Below are 19425 nucleotides of genomic sequence, written 5' to 3' on the forward strand. Positions count from 1 at the left end.
TGGGAGCATGACTTGGATGGGAACTGAAGAGGCATCCAGCACTAGACAGTATATCTTCCGTTACTAATAAGAACTGCATGCCTGGACAAATGAATGGACCTCATGGTCTCACACAGAAGATTCCAATTATTTGTGCCAAGATATTGTTTATCTGCTAATTTAGCTACAATTCACAAAACAAGTTTGTCAAAAAATCAAAAACAATTTTCTTGACAGACGCTTTGTAGTAATTGCCTACTAATTAGCAAACCATAGCTGCCTACTGAATACTTCAGAAGTAAGCACACTTCACACAGATTTTTCTGCCTCTGTAGACAATTAAGTCTATATGTTTAATCTGGAATAGAAGTATATATCCATATAGTGCTGAAGTAGTCACCTTCCATATAACAACTTCAAGAGTATTTTTTACCCAAGTCCTTCAATTGTCCAACACTGAATATCTGACTTTAAAAATCTCAGGTAATGTGCTGCATTTCAGAGAAAAATATTTTACTTAAAATCAGACATGAATTTAATACTATAGAAGTGTAACAGGGGAATTTTTACTTTTAAAATTTGAGTGCTGTACTGAATGGCCCACCACTACTCTGTCAAATGGCTTTACTAATATACAGTTTCAGCAGTGGTTATCACTCAAACTATTTGTTGAACAAAGCTGGTGTGGACAACTCAAGTAGTTTTCCAGGCATTGCTTTCAGTGACCTAAAACTCATGTTTACGGACTATCATCAGTAGTGCTGTATATATTATATTCGCTTTCAAAGGTCTGGAAGGGTCTATACTGTAGTTAAATTGAGTTTAATAATTATAAAAGCATTTCAAGTCACTAAAGAGGGCACGTGTGTCTTGAAAGACTAAGTTGAGTTCGAAGGTGGAAAAATCACGATATTTCACTCAAAGAGCTTGTCTGATGTACTCATCTGAATTTTGCTTGTATCAGAGAAAACACATTTCCATTGTATTCCAGGAATTGAATTTTTTTTTTTTTTTAAGTATCCTTTAGTGGAAACTGAAGGCTTGGCTGCTCACCAGATTATTTGTTCTATTATAAATATAAAAAACTTTACAAGCTCTAAAGTACCATTGACCATCATTCCTGAGAAATTTGATCATCACTGAGAATATTGCCAAAATGAAGCACTACCACCAGCAATGTGAATCGTATGAACCAAATACCAGCCCAGAAGTTACTCAAGAAAGTTAATGTTTCATTTATTTTTAATAGTGAATAAGTATTTCAATACACAGAGTTCTTAAAGATGACAGTGCAATGGCAAGTTTTCTAATACCGTGCATCTTTTAGCAGAGCTATGGTGTTTCCCTGTGAAAGACTGAACTGACAGATTGAATTCAATGAGCACAATTGAAACAAACTAATAAATTATTTCTTCAAATTTTCTTCCTTAGTAGATTCAAATAATCAAACAAACAGAAATAGGTAATCTATCCCCCACCCTACCTATCATCTCTCATTCACTATTGAGCTGTCGATGCTCATCTCCAGACTCCATTGCCCACTTATTAAAATTTTCAAACATTCACTTTTGTGCTTTCTCCCATGCTTCCTGACATGCCTGGGAGGTGCTCCCAATAAACATCTGCAAAACTACCTCATTATCCACCTTCAAAATCCTCCTTAAAACTCTCCTTTGCTAGAATGTCTACAAAAAACTTGACAACACTGAAGCTGCAGCTGTGCAGAGACCACTGCCTCATGCTGACCAATTTTGTCTCACTGTTTCCTTGTACTCTCCCTTGGTTTGTCTATATCCATCTGTTGTCTCTTGTCTTATACTTAGACTGTAAGCATTTTGGAGCAGGAACCTACTTTTTGTTCTCTTTGAACAGTACCTAGCACAATGGGATTCTGGTCCAAGTATAAGGCTCCTAGGTGTTATGGTAATATAAATTATTATTATTATTATATTTAGTTGCATTTGTATTATTAATTGTTAAAAACATTCACACCTTCTAGCTATTGTTATATTGCATATTTACCCTCAGAAATTCTAGAGAGTATTTCAATACACAAGAAATTGTCATAGTAACGCTAAAATGTACAAATTGTGAACACTAGTTAGTGGCGACTTTAAAAAAAATGAATCCCTAATCTTTTCAGTAAGTCACTTTTGATAAAATGTTTGTGTTTTCTATATATAAGCATACATGGTATTGTGATGGACTGTACCTACCCCACACTGGCTCAGCAGGGGTTAACCACACTCTGGGCAGAGGAAACCATGGCCCCTCACCCCTGCTGGGCATGCTCCAACTGGGACCAGAGTATAAAACAGAGTAGCTCAGCTCAGTCTGGCCTGGCCACTGATGAGAGCAAACACGTGTTGCAAGCTCCTGCTGGGAGTCTTCCAGAGCTCCAGGACACAGAATCCAGCAGGATTGAGACACCAGCAGACCCCAAACCAACCGCTGATGCTGATGGAGAAAAGACAGCCGAGGCATGAGACTACCAGAGATGTAAGGATAGGAAGCGGCCCAGGGAACAAGACTGTAGTATCAGGAGAACAAGTCTGATTATGGAAGCGTGGATTCCTTAGGGCCCTGGGCAGAGTGGAGAAAGGTGGGCGTGGGGCCCCCTAGCCTCGCTGCCCTGCCACCGGGGTAGCCAATGCCCAGAGAGGCAAACTTAACTGTTACATGAACTTGGGCCACTAGGCCTTGCTGCCCTGAACTACAGGACAGCCCCACTGACTCTGGTGATTGGGCCAAACTGCCCTGAACTGCAGGGCCACCACCCTCCAGGTCATTTGGACCGCCAAGTAGCCATTTTGATAATCCCATAATCCAACACTTTATGGTGTACCTACCCCGCAACAACTATATTATTCCTACAGTATCAGTGTCTACATTCCAGACCTTTTCCTACTAAGATATAAAATGTCAATGATTTAGTGGAAATCCACAGAGGAGTAACTGTACACATCATTGTAACTCTGCAGGATTGGGCTGCAACACACTTACAGATCCTAGAACCCTGTTCTGTTTATATTCCTTTGTTAATTGAGCAGATTGGATAAAATTCCAATTTACCACCTTTACTGAACACACCTGAAATGAATTCTACATACCACAGTGTTTCTGGTACAGTTTCAATCTAGCCAAAGAAGGAAAAAGTATGTTTGGCATCTCTATAGCTTGGATTATCATTTTATGGCAGCATAGCTGACATAACTAAATTAATTTTACTTAAGAAATGCAAAGATTACTTGAACTGTTGTCCTGTAGGTGAAAACTTGTGTCTTATCAGCTAATTACTGAGGTTCAGTCCACTACACTTCAGAAGTGCAATTTCATCTAAGTAATGTGTTGCTGAGTCTAATATCAGATGGTTCTGTCACTTTAGGCTCTTTTCTAAATAAAATAGATTAGCTATTAGTGGTCATTTGAGATGTTAAGGAAGCTTAATAGACAATGTGAAGGTGCTTTTTTTTTAAACAATCAGGCATTTTAAATTAAATGAAATATCTTTTTCAAAAAATCTATGGTAGAATTTATTTGGCGATATAGGGCCAGATTGTGCTAACCTTACTCACACTGAATAATAGTACTTTACTCTTCACGTACTTCCAGTCATTTCAAGGGACTATTTGAGGAGTACGATTTTAATCATTTTAAGTATGGGTGGCATAATCTGGCCCTTAGAGATTTTAGTATTTCTCTGAAACACTTATTTTTTCACCTATATGTTTGAGTAGGAAGCAAAATGATTCACTGGAATAATTTTCTTTGAACCAACAGTCCCTTGGGATTTTTCACTTTTAGACTTGTACTGTACCTTATTGCTTAGTAATACCAGCAATTATACCACCTGGAGAAAAAGTGTCATGCATAAAGAAATACAGAATGTGCTTAGACATCTAACTGAATGTAGGCACTCATATGTCTAGAAAGAGAAAGAGAGAGACAGAGTTTAGCTGAAAAAATGAAAACTATTAACTTTGTTTATTTCAATTTCAAAACAAAGAAGTCCTAGTTTTGTTTTCTTTATAAAACAAAGTCATCTATGCCTTTGAGTTGACACTTTAGCGTAACGTACAAAGTGACCAGAGATACCTGACAAAACTCAGTTTGCTTGAAGCATTTACATGCAAACTCAATCATCTCACCACAGTTCAAAAACAAGAAATATTTAGAGAATGTGAACTAAAATATGACAAAGTAAAAAGTTATTCCAAATATAAAGTTTATTGCTAATTACATACATATATTTGCATGCATCCAGCCTGCCAGCACAGACCAGGTATTTATGCACATGTGTGATCTGGACCTATTTGTGCAAATGTATATGAGCAATTTCATTTGCCTAATTTTGAAAAAAGGCTCATATTTTACTATATCTTTCAATAATGTTTTCTCTTCATTACATTTTTCCCTTCAAGTGATATAGTACCTTCATGTTCAGTTGAATGGCTTAAGTCTCCCAATGGAGATCTTTAACTATGACCAAATCTTCAAATATTTTCAGAAGATTGCATCATCAACAATTTCAATTCTAGCTTTCCAAAGGAAACTGAGCAGACGCTCTCACCTTATAGTAACACTGACACATTAACTTTCCTCAGCCTCTTAGCTCAAACTACTTAGTCTGGCTCCACCATGGCTGGAAGCCTTAATCAGATATCATACTAACAAAAACTATGTCACTAATGATGTCAGATGAATGGTGGTCACATGGCAACAGCTACATTTGAAGCAAACAGTGAAACATTTGTTTTTAAGGCTGCTTTATGACTCGCCTGAAAAATGATTTTGTTCACAACGAACCACCACTAATGTATGAGCTGTTAGCCCTAGGATTTTACCACTTCTAGTATTTTTCACAACATTCTTTTTATATACATAGCTGGGCAAACAGTGGAAGTATCATTAAACTACTTATATGATCAACTTCATATCGGCATTTAAGCAGCACAGCTAAAAGCATGGTGATATTTTCTGACGCTTCTAATTCTTTCAGAAATAATGTTATAGAAAATATTATTTGTCTTATATTGGATTTACACACTGGTGGAGCAAAGGGGTTGGTGGCCTTTCCTCCTAGGTACGTGAGTGCATTTTTCCCTCTCTTTGCTGCCCTTCATGTTAATCCACATGCACAGGGAGAGCAGAATGCTGAAGCTGAGCATGACTGCTGATCTGAGAGAAGAAATTTTCCCTTAGCTTGTCCAACCAGGGTTTAATAATCTCTTGTCCTTTTACTTTAACACCTACTTTCAAGGCAAAAGATGAACCTTCTTCCCTCTAAATATCCACAGCAGTAACACTCATCCTCATTTGGGATTGCAGTCAATCAGTAGTTCTTCAAACTAGAAGTAGTGCAGTGAGGGCCTTATTTTCAGAGACACTGATCACCCACCACTCCTGAAGTCAATGGGTGCAATGGAGGCCCAGACCCCAAATGACTGTGCTCCTACTTGTACCCTGCAAGTATGATCTTGGATACTTGCAGAGCAACAGATTCAAAATCCTTCCCCAAACTAAGGCTGCTGCTAGAAGTCATTTCTAAATAAAAAATGCCCACTTTTAAGGGCTCATGTACTTCAGCACAAAGATAGGCCACATGTAAGGCTGAATTTGGTAGCCTCAACAGTCATATCCACTGCGTGAAACTATCTTGTAGAATTAAATGCTTTTGTCAGTCTACTTCAGAGACCCTGAACTGGCACACCTAAGGGTGCTTCAAGATGAGGCAGAGGTTCATTATGAGAGCGGAGCAGCATGAGGAAACGTGTACAGGATTTGCTCACACTAGACCTTCCTTAGACCCAAATTTTCTGTGTTTTATAAAGAAGAAATGAGCATTCCCAAAACTTAGTACCAAATCCCTGGCACAGAGGCAATTAAATGAGTCAAACAGTGATACAGTGATCTGGCTGCACATTTTATAAGTAGGACCACACACACATATGCAGTTTCCTTCTTGAAGTATCTGTGATGATGGCAGAAAAATACAGAGCATTAGATGTGATGTATGGGACACTGGGAACCACAGTAGGGGACAAGGTTGCCCAAACCCATCACCACAGCCATGGTACAATTGAACAAGACAAACAAGGATCTGCCTCCAACCTTCATAAGTAGGACTGTATTAGGATTTCTTTGTGTGAATGCAATGACAGAAAATAAAATATCAATTCTGCATACAACTAATACATCTTCTAGTAGCCTATTTTTTCTACAAGTGCTGCCTTTGGCAAGGCCCCGGAAGGAAAAGGTTTATAATTTTTTATATATGTATTAACCAGGAGGAAAGCTTTCAGAAGTGTTATGTTTACCCAATCAGGGAACACATATATCATATGGTTTCTGTAATCAAATCACACCTAACCAACACAGCTTGAATTTCAAGTAGCAGACAGTCACAGCAATCCACTAACAAAAAAACCCCACTTAAATATTTGAATATATCTGAAGAAATAAATATGAAGACATCAAGATCTTCACATGGGCATTCTGCAAACAGAAAGAGGTGGGACTTGGCCTGCAAAATAAGTGTATCTTGGGGAATGTATTTGGATTCCTAACTGCCCCCAGCACTCTCTGCCTCCCTAGCAGAATGGCTCTACAGCACTCTCACCCACTGCCCCTGGATTCCCTACAGAAGTTGTGGATTTCCTGCCTGCAGCAGGTGGACCTGGAAAAGTAAGAAACTTACACAACAGTTCAGTAAGGATCGATACTCAGAAAACATCCATTTTCCCACCAATCCCTGCCTTTGGCCAGATGGTCCTTGTTCCCCTTGGTGGCAGAAGGGCACAGTAGACTCAAGTGCTGAACTAGGCCACAGATCTCTTCTACTAAATTAAACTAACAAGCATTGATGATGGATCTTAGTACCAATACTCTGATCTGCCTAAAGAAGGAACTTCTATTGACAATAAGGGGAGAGCTATGCATACATGGAAAGTAGACTGTCAGAGCAGAGATACACAGTGCAGATAGTGGTGGAGAATTTTACCACAAATACATCTTGTATACATTGTTCTATACACACTTTCATATATTCTGGTTGCACTTTCATAAATACTATTACTAATCCAGGGGTAATGAAAATTATATTCTGTAGTTTGTGTGCGCGTGTGTTTGTGTGTGTGTGTTGGGGGGGGGATTATATAATAGACAAGTATGCAACAGGCTTGTAATTTGGTTTATGCTTATATAGTAAATACTCTACATATTTTAATTAAGCTGTATTACTAAGTAAATTGAGCATTATAATATTTATGTCTGATTATATTACTGACTGTTCCATTAGTCTAGAACATATAAAAATAGTATTTTTCTAATGGAAGAATACTGTTCAGAGACCAGAATAGAAACTGCTAAAACAAACAAGATAATTATCTATTTTTAGACTATCACTCATAAAAAAAGTCTGACTTATGCGTTTATGAGACTGATGGATTAAACTTGGGTCAGATGTTGCATGTAATTTGCTCAGAAAACAGGAAAATTATTTCAGAAAATACTCATAAAACTTACAAAAACAAAAATTAAACTAATCTAAAACATATGTAGTCTACAGGTTTAAATGAAATTTTTGAGTTATTCCTGAAGCTATAGATGGGCTGTTTATGAGACATATTATAAATCAGGTAGGAAAGAAGATTTTGAGATCTTCTAATCTGCTTTGAACAAGTTCAGGTCCCTCTGAATTTGGGATATTTTAGATAGTTCTGGCTACTTCCCAAAGACCAGGTTCAGAAAAAAATATCCCTGGCTTCCTCACTGCACAGAAGCCAATCTTTTGTGGCCAGAATATTGGTGATCTAATTAAAAACTAGGGACGTGCCTGAAGAACAAGTAGTTTGAATTTTGTGGTAGGAAATATGAGGTAGAAGTATCATGTGTTAATCATTTTATAAACTTGGTCCTTGCCAGGGCCAGATTTAGGGGCAGGCAACCGCCTGTGGTGCCAGGCTTCGGGGGCACCGGGTTCACTGTTTTTGGTGGATTCATTATTCACTAACCTCCTAAAAATTAAAAACACTTAAAATTAAAAAGTTTATATAAGCTAGAGGAAACAACTTTTTATATTTGCTTAAATATGGCATGAGTAAATACAGATTTACAGATCCTAGCATGCAAATGTATCATCTTATGTGACAGGGATAAATCATGTTTGCAAATCATGCATCAAAATCATGAAATGGGCTACAAATACCATTAAAAAAAATAGGATAATCAAAAGTTTAACAAGTTGTGGGGAAAGCAGCCAGACAAACAGCAGCAAGGAGTGGGATTGTGCAGACCTTGGCTGCTAGTTTTATAGGGTCCCACAGCTAGAACCCAGCATAGTGCGTGGGCCTCTCCAGCAAAGTGGCACAGGACCTGGAGATGGAAGAAAGACTGCCTGAGACAGCATATGGACAGCTTGTCCATTGGGATGTTACCTTGGAAGGCTGGGGAGAGGGGGACTATATTAGTGACCTGCCTGGAGGGCCAATTCACAAAGAAACAGCTCCCCAAGTCATGGACAGAAAGGGCCACATCGTGAGCAACCGACAGAAGTGGCTGCCAGATGGGGCAAGAGTAATTCCCAGGCACAAGGAGGCTCACCTGTGATGAGAGGACCCCTTCACATTCTGCCTTCTTGCTCCCTGCAGTCTCTTCCTTCCAGACTTTCCCCAGCTGGGCCTTGTCAGCACTTACACCTGGCACCTTTTATACAAGAATCGCCAGATACTTCTCAGCTAAGCCCATCCTGAAATCAAGACTGGCTTAGCCCCACGCTCTCCCTCCCATGGGATAAGGCATCTTGTTACAATTCCACTGTGGGATGAAAAAGGCATCACAGTTTCACAGAATCTTTTGAGGAATTGTCACCCCCTAGTCATCTCTATTAGTGGCTGAATAATGTATTGCAAATAAATACATCAATACATGCACTGTGCTTGAAAAGGGTGCAACATGCACTCCCCACCACACAAACCAGAACTGGTGCAGAGGAGTAGGGAGGCCATGGCGCTGTCCCCTCCATACCCAGAGACTAGAGTCCCCGTGGGTGTCAGTGGAAGCAGTCCTAAGAATGCTTATGTGCTGAGTCATTGTTTCTTGTATGGACAAGCTGCTCTTATTATGTAAGGAAATGCCTGCAGAGACCGAAGGTCTTCATATTTTGGAAGATGGTACTCTGGAGTGCAGGGAGCTGTAAGCTGCAGTCGGCAAAAAGCTCTGGTTGCTATAGTGTTAGCGTTAGGTAGTGTTTAAATAAAGTAACTCAGTTGTGAAATACATACTTCCTGTGTCTTAATGAAGGCCAACAGCTCCTTTCACCTTCATCCCTTGCACATCCCATGCCAGGAAGAGGCAGAATTCTGGCCCACTGTGTTCATCACAGTACATACTGTGTTAGGTTCTTAATTGGCAGATTAAACAAATATTTAAAAACTTCAACTAATTTTATCTGAAAGATCATTTAAAAAAAAGTGGAGCACACATGTTAGAAGAAACGACTCTTTGATACAGCATATAAATAAAGAACATCACATTTCAAAACATCACTTGCTCACACACACAGCAGGAGTAGTGAACAGCCGTAAAAGAAACCCAGCTATTGGGATGAAAGAACAGCCGTGTCTCCCAAGAAAAGGAACAATCATCGCATAAATTTTCTAAGTAAAACTAGTTGTGAGTATTAAAAAAAAAATTGAAGGTCAGTTCTCTCAACCTTTGAAGTTCTGAGTGATCTGCTTCCCAGTTAACAGAGTCTTACCCTAAATCCCAATGTGGTATTATAGTAGTTAAGATCAGCTGGGAAGTGATTGTAGCTGGAAATGAAGTTTGAAAAGTCCTTGTCCAGCTGCAAAGCTTTTCTCCACTGAGAGTTCCCCCCTTCTCAGTTTGTTCCCACTGGCAGCTGATCACAGCCCGCATTTTTGTGAATAAGATTAAGAGGATTTGGCATTGGGAGTTCTTACTACATGTGAGATACTGAATGAAACTAACAAATTAAAGGGTGAAGGTTCTTAAGTGTTCCTTAGCAATACATCATGTATATTGCATGGGAATGGCAATATCATCCACACAGAGAATGGCATCATTCACACAAGAAACTAGAAGTGAGTCTATGTATGAGACACACTATTCTGGTCTATTCTAGCTTTTAATGCTGCGCTCATCAGCATAGCATTTGACCACCTTCATAGAATCACAGAATCATAGAATATCAGAGTTGGAAGGGACCTCAGGAGGTCATATAATCCAACCCCCTGCTTAGCAGGACTAATTCCCAACTAAATCATCTCAGCCAGGGCTTTGTCAAGCCTGACCTTAAAAACCTCTAAGGAAGGAGATTCTACCACCTGCCTAGGTAACCCATTCCAGTGCTTCACCACCGTCCCAGTGAAAAAGTTTTTCCTAATATCCAACCTAAACCTCCCCCACTGCAACTTGAGACCATTACTCCTTGTTCTGTCATCTGGTACCACTGAGAAGAGTCTAGATCCATCCTCTTCAGAACCCCCTTTCAGGTAGTTGAAAGCAGCTATCAAATCCCCCCTCAGTCTTCTCTTCTGCAGACTAAACAGTCCCAGTTCCCTCAGCCTCTCCTCATAAGTCATGTGCTCCAGCCCCCTAATCATTTTTGTTGCCCTCCGCTGAACTCTTTCCAATTTTTCCACATCCTTCCTGTAGTGTGGGGCCCAAAACTGGACACAGTACTCCAGATGAGGCCTCACCAGTGTCGAATAGAGGGGAATTATCACGGCCCTCGATCTGCTGGCAATGCTCCTACTTATACAGCCCAAAATGCCATTAGCCTTCTTGACAACAAGGGCACACTGTCAACTCATATCCAGCTTCTCGTCCCCTGTAACCACTAGGTCCTTTTCTGCAGAACTGCTCCCAAGCCATTCGGTCCCTAGTCTGTAGTAATGCATGGGATTCTTCCATCCTAAGTGCAGGATTCTGCACTTGTCCTTGTTGAACCTCATCAGATTTCTTTTGGCCCCATCCTCTAATTTGTCTAGGTCCCTCTGTATCCTATTCCTACCCTCCAGCGTATCTACCACTCCTCCCAGTTTAGTGTCATCTGCAAACTGGGCTCAGAAAGCTGATCTGAGCTAAAAGAAACAACAACAAGTACACTTTGAGGCATAAACAAATGATTCAGAATAGATACAGCCAGAACTACAAAAAAAATCTTCAAAAACAGTTTACCCAGTTCACACGTCAGACCTTCCACTGGCCATAAATATGCTTCAAACACTTAAAGCAGCAGACACTAAATGCATGCAATCTTCATTTAGTTCTAACTGATTATGGCCACCCTGTTGTGGCACAGAAAAATTAAGCAGAGATTAGCAAATATCTTGCTTGTGTGCACGTGCTATTGCACATTTCTTTAGTATACTAGGTGCTATATGTACTGGTGATAACAGTATTGTAAATATTTTCATTTTGGTGCTTGTAGTGCTAAAAAAAATAACTGTGGTACACGGTCACTAGGTAAACATAGTGAAAATACTTTTGCAGTGAATATAAACAGTTTTATGAAATGTTATAGGGCAAGAGGAAGCCACAAATGTAATGCACCAGCAGCTGTTCTGGGGCATGGCAGAAGCTATGGAGCCAGCTACTGGTAAATTGTATTTGGGCAAACAAATGGGTGGTGTGCACGTGTAACAGAATTGAACAAATGTAAAAGACTGCTCAGCACAGAAAAGGATGAGAGGGTTGATGAAATTTTCAGTTTTTTTAAACAGAAATTGTTTCATTTATGTATATAGGAACTAGGCAAATGCCTCAAAAATTGGTCATGAATATTCACTCAGATAAAATGCTTCAGCAGCATTTGCACCCTTTCTGTGTTTGCTTTCCACGAATAACCAGTTTGGTTGCAGGAAAGCCTGAGGAAACAGCAAATGTTAAGCTGAGCTGATTTTTTTGTAAACATAGTATTCACATTACAGACCTGATTCCAAGTTTAAGAGTTGCACTCGTTCAGGTATTAAGAAATACCATGTGACCTTCAATCAAAAAACTAACTTACTAACACAATTCAACAATGAGCTCAATTAAATGCTCATAGAAAGCAGTTGGCAAATACTTTTGAACAGCAAATATTTTGGAGAACAACATAATCTCTTCATGGGCTATTTACCAGGAGAAAAAGAATTATATTAATCAAATGAATGATTCCCTGTGAATTATTCACTCAGCTCTAATCTATGCTGTGTAGCAAACTGTCATCCTGCTGCAGCCAGGCTTTGTCTCCCACTCTGCACTGGCAGCCAGGACTTAGGATAAGTAGTTGGTCCTTTTCCTGAAGACACTGTATTGGCAGTTAATTGCCAATTATGTTTTCATGTTGACTAATCATTGTGTACTTTTCAGTTTCACAGTGTTTTTGGGTTTATTTGTGTAAACACTCTTCCCTTCCCACACACACACCTCCGCAAGGTGTTGGCATGAGTGATACACTACTATAGGTTTCGTACCATGCTCTGTGCACCACAAGCTCAGAAGGAAAATGTAGGCACTCTAGGCATTAGGTAGGCTCCGCAGACTCCAGTCTTCAATGGGTTCCCATAAACACTCCCACATTTTGAGTTCCTCGGGCTGCCCAAAACAAATAGATACACATTCCCTACACACCATTTTCCTGCTGCACACATACAGTTGTCCTCACCACAGCTGCCTGCCTGCAGATTGCTGCCCTGTATCCTCCTGCTACAACTACTGCTAGCTCCTCCCAGCTTCATATCTGCACTGCTCTCAGACTTCTAGTTCCAGCTCCCAGGGTACCTCTTATCTAACCTTGTCCCTTGCAACAAGCTCTCAGGCTGCTGCTCTAACCTGCTACTCTTGGTCTCACTCAACCTATAGCTGTCTCCTGAGCTTCATCCTTTTTTATGGTATTTCCTTTTCCTGTACTCCAGGGATTATTGAGCCTACATTGGCTCTACATGTTGAATTGAGTAACACCCCTCCACTGGGCAGGCTCCTTTCCCTCCATTTTGACAGAGCTGGAGGAAAGGAACCCAGTAATGAGTCAGCTGGTTCCTTACAATACATTCCAGGATGTTACGTTGCAACTTTGGGATGGCACATAGCCTTTGCAGAAATGTGAGAGTTTAGTTGGCTATTTGGGCTACATCAGAATGAAGGGGTATATCTGACCCAGAATAGTGGGATTCAGTGTTGCTGCGTGTGATCACTGGCAGCATTAGTCTGGAATCGCAGAGGAGAGTTTTCAGAGTAGCAGCCGTATTTGTCTGTATCCGCAAAAAGAACAGGAGTACTTGTGGCACCTTAGAGACTAACAAATTTATTAGAGAATACGCTTTCGTGGACTACAGCCCACTTCTTCGGATGCATACAGAGTGGAATAAATATTGAGGAGATATATATACACACATACAGAGAGCATAAACAAGTGGGAGTTGTCTTACCAATTCTGAGAGACCAATTAAGTAAGAGAAAAAAAACTTTTGAAGTGATAATCAAGATAGTACAGACAGTTTGATAAGAAGTGTGAGAATACTTACAAGGGGAGATAGATTCAATGTTTGTAATGGCTCAGCTATTCCCAGTCCTTATTCAATCCTTTGTTGATTGTGTCTAGTTTGCATATCAATTCTAGCTCAGCAGTCTCTCCTTGGAGTCTGTTTTTGAAGTTTTTCTGTTGTAATATAGCCACCCGCAGGTCTGTCATTGAATGACCAGACAGGTTAAAGTGTTCTCCCACTGGTTTTTGAGTATTATGATTCCTGATGTCAGATTTGTGTCCATTAATTCTTTTGCGGAAAGACTGTCCGGTTTGGCCAATGTACATGGCAGAGGGGCATTGCTGGCACATGATGGCATATATCACATTGATAGATGTGCAGGTGAACGAGCCTCTGATGGTATGGCTGATGTGATTAGGTCCTATGATGATGTCACTTGAATAGATATGTGGACAGAGTTGGCATCGGGCTTTGTTACAAGGATAGGTTCCTGGGTCAGTGGTTTTGTTCAGTGATGTGTGGTTGCTGGTGAGTATTTGCTTTAGATCGTGTCTCTTGTGGTCTAAGCCTCAGGTCCAGGTGTGGGTGGACCAGATTATTTATTCAACTGGGTATCCATTTCGACCTTGGAGTATGACAATCAGGAAAAAGGGAGGCTCCTGGTCTGAACAAAGGGCTACAGCCTCCCTTTACTGAAAAATTGCATTAATCCACTTTTCATTTATTTGCATTCTTGTTTATTTACTTAATAAAGTTGTGGCCTCTGTGCTATGAGTTAACTCTATCTTGTGAAGTGTCTTTTTGGAAATCCCCGTCACAATGGGCAATAAACAAAAGGCAAAAATATAGAGTCCTAGACATGCCCTCCATCATTTTTCCCCACTGTGTAACAAATGAATGGTACATACTGTTTTGGGTACTGATATAATCTCACAAATTTCATGTTACACTCCACCTATAGACTTTTTTCCCCCTTAGATTCAACTTTAGACAGCTAGGTATCATCCAAATTCTAAACCCATTTGGACACTGGGCTACTCAACACAGTTGCCAAGTCAAACTAGCTACAGCATGAAGGTGGGTATGATTAGCCTACTGAAGAGACACATAACCTGTGCCTCCTTAACTAATCATGCATTAGGATTATTTTATTAGCTAGCAAACTTGAAATAATCAGTAAGGAACAAAATTCCTGTTCACTGTCATGCTGTGTGTCTGAGAATCAATACAGGGTACAACCAGGAACAGAACAAGTATTACATATGAAACAACTACAGCATTATACTAACAAAAACTCAATTCTACACTTTTATGTACTTAAAAAAAGGAAATTCAATTATATAAGAGACTATAACTTGCACTGAAATCACGATCAGCCTGTAATGCTAGTTATAGTCTCTTATATAATTGTATTTCCTTTTTTTTAAGTACATAAAAGTGTAGAATTGAGTTTGTTTGCGTGTGTGTGTGTGTGTGTATAAATATAAATATAAATAAATGAGGCTGGAGCATTTACACACTATCATTATGGTGTTTTTGCTATGGAAACGGAGCAATCTTACAAAAGACAGATTACTCAAAATAAAACCTAAAACAAAGCAAGCTATAAAATACTGCTTTGGGCCTGCTCTTGGATCTATTAAAGTCAATGGCAAAACTCCCATTGACTTCAATGGGAGAAGAAGCAGGAATAGGCTCTTTTTATTTTTAAACAAGCCTGGGAAGGGAAACATTGAAAATATTTGGGAAGAGAAGGGGGCAAAAAGAAATGAGAAGAGCTGCATTTGATTGTTTCATAGTTAATGTCTGAAACAGTATTGATTATGGGTTTTTTTAAGTTTTCTTGGTTTCTGGTTGTCAGATACTTTTTTAAGCAGTACTGATGTTTTAATGTTGAAAGTTTCGTCCCCCTTTTTGTTTGGTCATTTCTGGTTTGCTAAAGGCATGCACTTGTTCTCCATACTGAAAAATTGATTCTTATTAACATCATATGTAAAAATTTGCTATGCTTTAAAAAAAAAAAAAAAAAGAAGTTGCCAAAAGCATTGGTGGAAAAACAGAGCATTCATTTTCCCCATAGCTGCTGTTGACACAATATGAGTATCAAAAATAAGAACGAAGGGCCAAATTCACTACTGGCATCAGCAATGACAACAGTTACGTCAGTGATATTGTCTCCACTTATGCCAGCCATTGAATCTGGTCCAAAGCATGTACGATATTTTACTCTCAGAAATCGGTCTAGGAAATTCCAAATGATAATATGAACTCTTTCCAGCAAGGTGTTGGTTTTGTATTAACTACAGACTGAACTAAATGCTGCTAGCTTTAGTACTGCAAGTCTTGTTTATCCTAACAATTAATGAAACTGAATTAGTGAGAGAAACTAAAGAATCTGCTTCACTTAAACTAAGGAGAGGTGATAACAGCATTTACACCATTAAGGCTGGCTGCCCAGCTTTACTGAAAAATATAGTGACAGATAAAACATAAATCAACATCCTTATCATTCTGGCTTCCTTGCCTGCCAAATGGGGGTTTAGTTTATCAGCGACCTATAGGCTCACTGGCGGCCTTTACACTTACAGCTAGTCAGCAGGGTGGAACTTGGTGGAAGCTAAATGGCTGTTCTAAAATGTGTTCATGTAAACAACCTGAGGTAAGACTTCCTTGAACTGCCAGTTACCTAAGTGTGATCCATCTCACTAAACTGTACCACTTGAGAGGGGTGTATCATTGGTATCTTGAAAAGAAAACAAATAAAGAAACAACATATTCTGGTGCAGGCTGGGCTCTCTGGAAACTATTCCTCAAGACGATAAAAAGTGCTCAGAATGATATGTTGTTTTGTGGTAGAATTTGGAAGGTGGAAGAGCTGCTCATAAAGAGTCTTTGTGAGGATATGAGCATACCATGTGTTTCTTCACAGACCAGACTGTAAGAATATGTTCTTATTCCCATATACATCTTATCACAGAAATAGCTGGAATGCATGTGTGAGAAGCTGGGATCTCACTGAAGAGACAAGAAAAGAGTATATCAAAGGCATACTATCCACTTAATCATATGTTGTAATCAAACAACATTTCTTTACCTAGATCACGAATACTATTGATTACTAAATGTGTAAGGATATTAAAAGTCAAAATTATTTGTTACTAATAGCGTCACCATTGATTTATTGTATTAAGCTCCAGATGACCAATGAAAGCCAATGAAATTAATATTCACTTACACTGGAATAACCTCCCCTGCCCTCCCAACTCATTTCAGTTAGCAGCTGGCAGCAACTGGCATAACTGCATTTGTGCAACCCCTTAGAGTAGGTAATATTGCTATTTGCACTTGTGGAACTTAACCTGGTTTCTAGCAGTAGTAAATTGCACTGGTGCAAATAGCAACTTTTAATGGTTTGCACCAGTGCAGTGTAGTTGGACATCACTGACAACCTAGGGCAATTCCCAAACACAGACAAGTCCTCCATTTCACTTTCCTTTATAGTCCGTTCCACTTTCAGGTTCTCACTACTGGAACATTTCCATTTCAAAACTTGAAGGCATATGTTTACTTGTTCAAATACAATAACTTTAGAAATTTTTCCACACTTAGAAAAATGGAACTATTGGTCTTAGAGTCTTAATTTAAATTTGGGGGCATATACAGTGTCCCTTTACCCATTCACAAAACAATGACTAACAAAATAGGAACATAGCTACTAAATTCCATTTGCCCAACAGCCAGAGGCTTCAGTTCACATTGTTTCTTCACACTGGGTTTATAAAGCCCCAGAGCTTCTGGCCAGAACTCCACTATGAACTGCTCCAGAACCCAAGGAAACCATACAAAGAATGTGGAGACTTCCCCTTTCTATTCACAAGCCATATTGTTGCATAAGGAAATCCAAAATCTATAGACAAGACAGTGCTACGTAGATCATTGCATTATAACCCAAATCTCTCTGGATTGCATTGAAAAAAGCCCCAAAATTGTATATAACGTTTTGCTTAAGAAATCTTCTTGACAAACAAACTTCTCTAAAAGTTCTCTTAAACACACAGAATCTTAAACAAACAAACAAACAAACACCATTCCACAAGATGCTCGCCATAGGGTAAAACTTGCAAGTTTCCAGATTACTCCAGGACACCAAAATATAAGACAACATTGTTTTGCCCATGATAAAATCTTGTAACTATTTCTTTGAGAAGCTCTGCTGCCTCCTGGCATTTGTCTCCATGCTGTCATGGATGCATCTTTTGCTGTCCCTGTGAAAATTCACCTAAAGCTGCCCAAGCTTCCAATAAAATCAATTTGCACATGCTCAGTGGAAGATGGTTAGAGTTTAGCAGCTAAATCCTCCAGAGATTCATGCTCGAGTCCAGGGCTGAGTAGGACTTGCTCTGCCCAGCAGCTGGGGGCCACTGTGCTGCTGGGCACCACACCTTGAGAGCAAGGTGACTGTCTCACCTGTTCTCTCAATGTCCCTCCTACTGGCAGCCAAGCAGTGCAGAGAAAGAGGAAACAGCCTGACTGGATGAGGAATGAGGCAGAGGGGCGGGTGAACTGAGGGGTAGGGTGTATGTGAAGAAACCAGAGTGTGGAGAGGAGCAGAATGAGGGTGGGGGGGGAGTTGGAACCAGGAGAAGACTCAGGAGCCAAAAGATAGATAGGAGCAAAGAAGGAGGGGTGCTGGAGGAGCAGTGGGGACAGAGACAGACTGGGGAGGTGTGGCAGGGGAAAAAAGTTCTATATCATTTCAGAACCTGGAAATGAACCCAGGAGTCCTGAGTCTCTAAATTCCTCTTTGATCAGGAAATAGCTGTGAAATCCATTAGCAACATGTGTATTTCATCCCCCTTTAGTGTCAGTGGGGGATGAATAGGATAACAGCCCACTACTGCTACCAGTTACTCCATTACCTAAAGTGGTAGAGGTCTTTTTCCATAGATATGAAGGAACAAACCTTGTCACTGACTCATGTTGGCAACTAGTATGGGTCCACATAAAATTGGGGTGGGGGTCCAGTTAGCTTTTTAAACACACATACATACACTCACCCACCCAGGAAGTTACATCCCAAAAACTATGTTAAAATAACATTAAGGTTCAAAATCAAGCAATGAAATAGCTAAGAAGGGCCATAATTAAGGTGCCTATGCAATTTTAATTTGGCTCCCTTTGTGCATTATAAGCCTTTAACTACATGACTCTATACAGTTTCTTTTTCACCTGCTTCATTCAGGGTATGAGTCAGGGCTGTATAAAGAAGGAGACTGTTGTCTGTTGGAACCTTGCCTCATTTGTTGCCGACTCTGGCACATGTGTAGTGAATGAGGCAGGGGTCTGCAGAAGAAGAAAGGGGGTCTTGTGGCTAAGGAAATTCAATGCTGCCCTAGATAACTGGATACTAACCCTTCCTCTACAACAGAGTGAAGTATAAAGACAAATGTTGAATAACTCATTCACCAAATAAAGCAGGGGTCCTGTTGAAAAAGCAGATGTTTATTATCTGCATGTTTCATTTTGAGTCATACACCTCTGCAAGAATGGCTCAAAAATTCATTAACATCACATCTCACAATCCACTCTCAAATTCCATATCAGCAATACCCCTATTAATATTCAACTTTCTAAGTATAATGGGCCCCAACATTTGGAATTCGGGTTCTATCATATGTATGGAAATTTGTGTTCTGCATGCATCTTCAGTTGTCATCATTAAGTTAACATTTACCACATAGCAGTGTCTGGGAAATGAATGCCAAATAAGTTATCTGATGTTTTTCTTTGAATAAATTTACAAGTTATTTCCCCCATTATTCAAATAGCTCTCCTACATATTAAATTCACCAAAAGAAGAAAGCTTATTTGGGAGGATGGACACATTTCCTGATGTAGTCAAGTTTACACAATTTAGAAGGATAATATTTAACTTTCAAAGAGGCCAAAATTC

This window comes from Malaclemys terrapin, chromosome 5 (assembly GCF_027887155.1).
Source record: "Malaclemys terrapin pileata isolate rMalTer1 chromosome 5, rMalTer1.hap1, whole genome shotgun sequence".
NCBI lineage: Eukaryota > Metazoa > Chordata > Testudines > Emydidae > Malaclemys > Malaclemys terrapin.